This window comes from Dysidea avara, chromosome 6 (genome assembly GCF_963678975.1).
Source record: "Dysidea avara chromosome 6, odDysAvar1.4, whole genome shotgun sequence".
In the NCBI taxonomy this organism is placed as follows: domain Eukaryota; kingdom Metazoa; phylum Porifera; class Demospongiae; order Dictyoceratida; family Dysideidae; genus Dysidea; species Dysidea avara.
The window spans coordinates 29,221,815-29,229,164 of NC_089277.1; the positions used below are offsets into that span (position 1 = coordinate 29,221,815).

Here is a 7,350-nt window from a genome sequence, read left to right on the forward strand (position 1 = left end):
TGGAAATGAAATTAGGCACACAGTGAAGTTTGAATAATACAGCAAATTTGAAGGCTATTCTGGGGTCTGGGGTCATACTCCCCATGCAGGTCCAGGAATATTTATAACATTTCATACTGTTCTTACTGTGTTTTTACAGATAAATTAGCTACAGCTTATCAAAGGAGATATTATGTGTTAGTGGTTGACTGCTCTTTTAAAGTATTTATTTTTTGTTACAAGCAGTGGCCAATAATAATGGGGGTGTGGGCATCCCTTCTAAGATGTTTCAACAAAACTTCAGAAAAAATGGAGCTTTTATCCATTTCGTAATGATTTCCTCAAAATTTAATACTAAGCTATACCCTACTATTTTACATGTTTGTGCATAAAACCACTCTACATCGAATATTGTCTTCCTGAAACATAGAAAGTACCTTTAGCTTCTGAGGGGCTGCACCCCCAGACCCTTTCCTCCATATGTCTACTACAAGTGTTGAGGTGTATGTATATAAATTGTTGCATGAAATTAACAAAATTAATGAGTTCGTTATATCTTTGTGTGCAGTATACGACTGGCATTGTTGGTGGTGGGACACTGCTAGCAGTTTACACATCAAGCTGTGTCAATCTTTCAACGTGTGCAATTGAAGGAATCCTATTCATGATTCCAATTGCAGTTGTGTGGATCTGTTACAATATGCAATGTCCTAGGTATGTTGCATTGGTGATGTTGATCGTTATCAATATTATTGTATACTGTGTGATCTACTGAAACAGCTGCTCTTGACCAGGGTCAGATGTGTAGCATGTTTTCATGTTGTAAAACATGTTTGTGCTCCTGAATAGTCTGTACTAAATGTATGGGATATTTTTATAACCTCATAACTCACTTGTTCTTGCCCGTATCAAAGTGCTTTTTTGATAAACAGTTCTGGCATTTAAAGGGGTAGCTAAACAGCACTACTAAATGTTTGGGCAGCTGGTACAGGTAACAAGAGTTATTAACAAAAATGAGAGCTCAGGTGAATGTAAACTGACTATAGAAGTGGATACTGACAGAATACTTTCTGATATGGGACTGTCTCAAGTGCACTCAGTGTGGTCTCCGTGCACTGACCTTGCCTCCATGCACTGACCTTATGAATCTGATACTTTCATTCATCTACCATACACTGCAAAGATTAATATCAGGGAACAGTTTAGATGATGAATTATTTGACAAGTAAATGTCTACATACACTAATGCTGAAATAAAAATTTTTGATGAATTACAATGCAATTCATCAGATTTCTCAAACTTTTCTCTGTTAAACTTTTGTCTATACATAATCAAGAGTTCACAATAATAATATTATTGTAGTGGGGGGATTATCCTTCAGTATAGTTTGTATAAAGAAAATATGATGCAATCCCTATAGTCACCTTTAATGTGTCAGGCTTCTGCTCAGCGTATTCAGTATGCTAAACTACAAAGACTGCTGTAGGGTGGCTTCAATAAGCAGACTACTGAAGATATCATCAATACTCAAAGTGTTAAAGTACTATGCTAGAAAAAGCAGTGTACTGAAATATTTCTCGATACCAGTTTGTACAGGCTATACTGAAGTAGGATTTATTTCCCCCATTATGAACTCTTGATGGCATATTATATTATCTGCATGTCTCACACAGAATCCCACCACACTGTGAGCAATACGGATGGAATCGGTCGATGATGTAACATCCTGTCAGGGATGGCTCTCACCTCAGCACGGCAATTGTGGCTTCACTTCATTACGCTTTCTGGTTTGCTCACCAAAGAGCTCATGCACGTGTTGTAGTGGACTTGAGAACCCTGTTACATAAACTGATTAAAGTTACCACATTTAAAGAAATTTGCTAGAAACATCTAGACTTTGTTCAGTGTTGTGATTGCAGTTACCCTACCAATACAAAAAAATGTACATGTATTTCAATAAATAGTTGGATTCATAATAAAAATTTGCAGACACAACTTTAGCTGCTGGAAATGTATGGTCAGTTGAATGGTACGTATGTCTGCCACATATATAGTGCAACAAAGTTCAATGGAGAATTTTTCCCAAATTTGTATGCATTGCAAAAACTTTTTCCTATCAAAATTTTGCATTAAGTGTCTACTCAGTATTGGAGCAGTTCATCAGAATTTTACTTGTCAAAGCATTCGATATAATCTGATTTACTAATAATATTATTTTCCCTTGCCAAATGTTTGGGTACCTGTCACATGCTACCGCAATCAGGAAAATTTTGGCATAGAAAGTTTTCATCTATTAAAATTTCGACGCAACATATTTTTGTCACTGACATAATTGACAAAAAATTTTGATGGAATAATTACACATTAATATTAGTATGCGCAAATTTTCGTATAGTTTAAAATAATTCGTCTTTTTAATTTTTGTCGATACAGCTAGCGATGAAATTTTTTTGACAACAAACTTTTCCTGATTTATGGTATGATGTAATACTTAGTTTCGTGTTGTTGTAATGAATAATATCTGAATACATGATAGCACTGGATAAAAACTCTAAGACCTTGTGTGCATCATGTAATCTGAAGTTTCTTTTAGTTTAAATATACCTTTAATTGTATATCATGTATATGATAGCACACAGAAGGATCAGAAAGATGACCAGAATGCCAAGAATGATAGTGATGAACATGTTCCTGCCAATGGTGATGCTGTTGGATCTTGTGATTGGGTATGTTTTTTCATCACTGTATGTGTGTACATATTCAAGCAGTTCTACTTATAAAATACCTACAAATGAGGAGACCCTCCTTCACTTTTCTTGACTTCTGATTGCAACAACATACATACTATATGTGACCCAGCCAGCAAGAATGTATGGAGAACACAAACTACACACCATCACACAACAAGTAATATCTGAGTACTGGCCAGGAGTAGAATATCTACATTATTTAACTCAGTTGTATAGCCAATAAATTAGTATTAAGTTATGGCTTAATGGTATCAAAATTATGAGTCACGAAGGTTTGACAAATTTCATGTGCCCTCATGCTCTATTTTTGCAGGTCTGGTCACCACAATTATTGAATTACTGTTAACCACTCTAATAGAACAGTCACATTTGTATTGTATCTTAAAAACTGTAGCTCAGTAGCTACTTAAATTTTCCTGTAGCATCACAGTGAAAATTACTCTTACATAGCTTCCAAAATCTGAAACCTCCTCAGGTCCTCCAAAATGGCATCCATTTCTGTTGTAAGCTTCAGACACTACTAATATGCAGGGTATGTACAGTAGTTACAACATATTCAGGTAAGGCAACTAACGTGATTGAACTGAGAAGCTAACGTTGAACATTTCTAGATGCATTGAAAGCTTGCATTAACAAAGTTTATAATGTGATTATATTGGTTACAGTTACAGTAACTTGAAAATAATTGTTACAAGCAGTGGTGCTCGTACTTCTCAATCAAAGTCAAGGCGTGAACTACAGCTAATCATTTACATTACTATACTATGATATGCACATTCTTTGCAATTACTGTAACAATTATAGTAAGACTAAATTACCTCCAGATTCAAACTTGCAACACTTAATTTTCAAAAATTTCCTGTGGAGTACATATCCCCAAACCCTCCTAGCTGGAGCACATTGAGTGTGCTTTGCACATTAGAGTACATGCTTGCATTGTTTCATTGTCCAACATAATTTGCAAGGTCTGCCTTACTTATTAAATTGTCACCATAATTATTTTCCACACATGACAGTTCAAAGTTTCAGCCACTGTTTAGAAATCATTTTTTGCACATTTGGATAAAGTATTTAACTATTAAACCTTCTTGCTGCAAAGTTTCACACTCAAAGCTTCTTTCTGCTAGGGGATATGAATGATTATATCTGTAATTGTACATACATGGAGAACACTTTAACTATCAGAAATCTCTTTTTTATTTATCAAACGGTATGGTCATACCGTAAAAGTAGGGATCCAGGTGAAATTTTTGTGTGCCACCTAAAATTCTGCCTTTAAAAATCATCCTAGAGACATATTATGGGATGAAAATCACCTTTACGGAATAGTACTAGTCCATATAATACATAAAACAGCATCAAATGCAACAAAACAGTAACAGGTGGCCAGATATAAAATTTTAAAAAATCTCGGATTTTAGCCTCACTGCCTGCCTCACTGCCTCACTGCCTGCCTCACTGCCTCACTGCCTGCCTCACTGCCTGCCTCACTGCCTGACCACAGTCACAAGGCTAGAGGCCAAACAAAGCAGCGCACGGTCACCATTTTACGTCACAATAACAAACTCACCAGTGGGATGTGCCTTTTGGGGTTCCAACGAGTATGGGTCCTCTGCGCCTTGTCTTTTCTTTTATCTTCAATCAGGCTGCTTGTCTTCTTCTTCATCCAACGAAACCATATTGAGGTGTTAATTTTCCGTATCAATGCTTTCTTTCAGCAGCATATTTAGACGCCACAGAATTATTTCAGAGCTGGATTTCAGAAGCATTCAGTCCCAGTGCTACTATGAGAGGTACACTTGTTAGATATCTGCAACTTCATGATTGGGATCCAATTCGTGAGTGATGAATGAAAGACAGGGAAAATTAAGGCTAGCTTCTCTATTGTGGATATTTCTTCCATTTCATTTCAGAATGGGCAAATTTTCTGTGCAATGGGGCTGGAAGTAAACAAATTCCTTCTAATTATGTATGGAGATAAGAAGCTATGTCGCAGGGTATCAAGATTTGCAAAAAAAATTTACAAAGTACACATAAGCGTGTAGTAAAGCTTGTCTTGATATATGTGACTGGGCCTGTGAAAACAGGGCATACTACACCCTGTCACATAACAGATCAGATACCACTTTTGTGTGGGTGTTCAAAGGTGCTGCTCAGGGTTTAACTGGCATATTGCCCAGGAAATATCATGAAAACACGGTTTGCTCATGGCTTTGATGCTAACCAATTCAAAGATACGATACGCTTTGACTCGTTATTTTGAGCAACACAGTGGATTTAATTATGGGTTTCAGTTTAAAAGTTAGGCTAGGCTCAGTGTAGTTGCTAAGTTTAGATTATTTGACAGTAACTAAATGATATTCTAAGACAAATGATAGCACTTGGGTGATGCGTGGATGCATATTTCTACCTACTGTATGAGGGGCGTGTCAGCCATTGAGCAACGACAAAACAAGAAGACTATGACAAATAGGTACGTGAGTACCTTATAGTTCTGAGTACTTGTATGTTATTTATCTAATTTGTCAAAATGACAAGGTGGCACCAAAAGGCATAACCTGTACAAGGGCACATCTATTACAAAAATTATACTACAAGACATACATTACAAAAATTATACTACAAGGACAAAGGATAACAACACAAAGGTACACTACAAAGAAAAGAAACAATAGTTAAAATAAACAAAACACACACACAGAGACTTAAAAAGCTATGTACAAAAAAGATGATAAATGGTATGATGAAAAGAACTCACAGATTTGATAGTGAGAATATCAAATGATACAGTGTTCCACAAAAATACAGTATTCACAAAAAATAAATAAAGAAGAATAATGGTGACTGTTGATAGAAGATAGTAAAAATGAATGTATTAATGTACTTACTGCCACAATATAGTGAAGGTTTAATCTAGTATTAAAACTTTACACCCCAAAAATCAATCCCGCAATCAAAAGTTCCTGGCATGTGTTGAAACATAGCAACGTAGGAATGACGTTCTGAGAGCTATTTACTCACACAATTGAAACCACAATCAATTATCAGATGCTAGTGTATGAAAAAAATGGGGTGAGTGCTCTAGTTGTAGTTCTTTCACCTATCAGGTAGTGTGCCCTGAGTGATATATATCACTTATACCATGGCTGCTTGAGATTTTGCTGATATATACACCCATAGCCCTCGGGAATTGGGTGTATATATCAGCGAAATCCATTGCAGCTGTGGTATAACTATTAAATACGTATCTCAGTGCTGGCATAGAATAAGAGTATTCTGTAACTAAGTCAATTTAAAAAATAAATGTTTAATCATATATTAAACACAATGCAACAAATTTCCAAGTTTTTATCATTTTATAATGTATACCACAATGTTTTTGTTAGCATTATTTCTTATCTCACAGGATCTTGCTTAGCAGCCACTACCAAACCCCAGCCAAGAGGTTGTGATTAGATAATCAATGTGATTACTTTATCATTAATCTTTAATGTAAACTTTAGTATGTCTACATGCTTACTTAATTATACACTAGCGTTTACAACAATTGTGAACAAATATAATTAAGTTTAGTTGTATATACAGCATATTTAGCCATTATAATAATGAAACAATTGTGGCTATATATTTCCTTTGTCAGGGATGGATCTAGGATTTTTTGAAAGGGGGGGGGGGGGGACTATAAGCTGGACAGTAACATACTATTAGGTAACTAGTCAGACATTAGAAGATACCAAACCTTTCTCACAAGGCCCTAGTGGTAAGATCCATGTAGTATCTATGGTAAAATTAGCTATTTGGGATAATGAGTACATTAGTGTGCACAACCTGGGGGCATGCCACCCCCCTCCCCTGAGGACATTTTAAAAATTAGGTTTTCTAAAGGTGAAGTTGAGAGCGTTTTTATTGATTTTTCAGTGGAGAACCATAACGTATAGTGTTCAAATCATAATAGCGTTCAAATCATACCAAAAAGATTCTCCATCTATTTACATAGCTAAGTTGATGCTCACTACTGACCAAATTTCATGGTTGGAATTTCAATTTATATCATTAAATTTTACCTTTCCCATTTAACCAAGGCTGATTGCAATATGCATTGAGTAGCTATAATGCATACATGATAATCTTTTCATTTGTAGCTACCACGTATTTGGATATAGCTAGCTATATACCATAATGTATCAGCTCTTCTTAGCCACACTCTAATCCGCTAAATCTGTGAGGCAAAAACATGATGTATAGCTATATGTCACAATTATTCTCCTTAGTCTAGGGACACTTTGTTAGCCTTAACACCAATAAAGTGTACTGAAAAGCAGAATGCAGTGAAGGGTACTAGTAGGTATTAGCTAGTCCACTGGCAATCCTTGCAAAGTGCAACTATATTTGCATTAATGGGCTTTCTGAATCTGCTGTTGTGATGGTCAACTTATTTCTAGATCTGCCAGGTTATGAAGGCTGATCTATAGCTAGCTACAAATGCCAGTACCATAACCCACAACATGGGGTCATATCAGAAGAAAGCTGATACAGATTTTACATTCGTAGACAGAAGTGGGTGAATATGCTACAGCTGTGTTACGAGCTGCTGATGAAGGAATAGCCAACATAACAATG

General features: G+C 35.9%; 1 long non-coding RNA gene across 1 annotated transcript; it reads left to right on the top strand.

The window, feature by feature from the left end:
* Nucleotides 1-642: 642 nt before the first annotated feature.
* Nucleotides 643-6,265, top strand: LOC136257654 (uncharacterized). Its single transcript, XR_010702097.1, has 3 exons — nt 643-693; nt 2,613-2,706; nt 6,137-6,265. It is a non-coding gene; the product is annotated as an uncharacterized lncRNA (long non-coding RNA).
* The last annotated feature ends 1,085 nt before the right edge of the window (nt 6,266-7,350 follow it).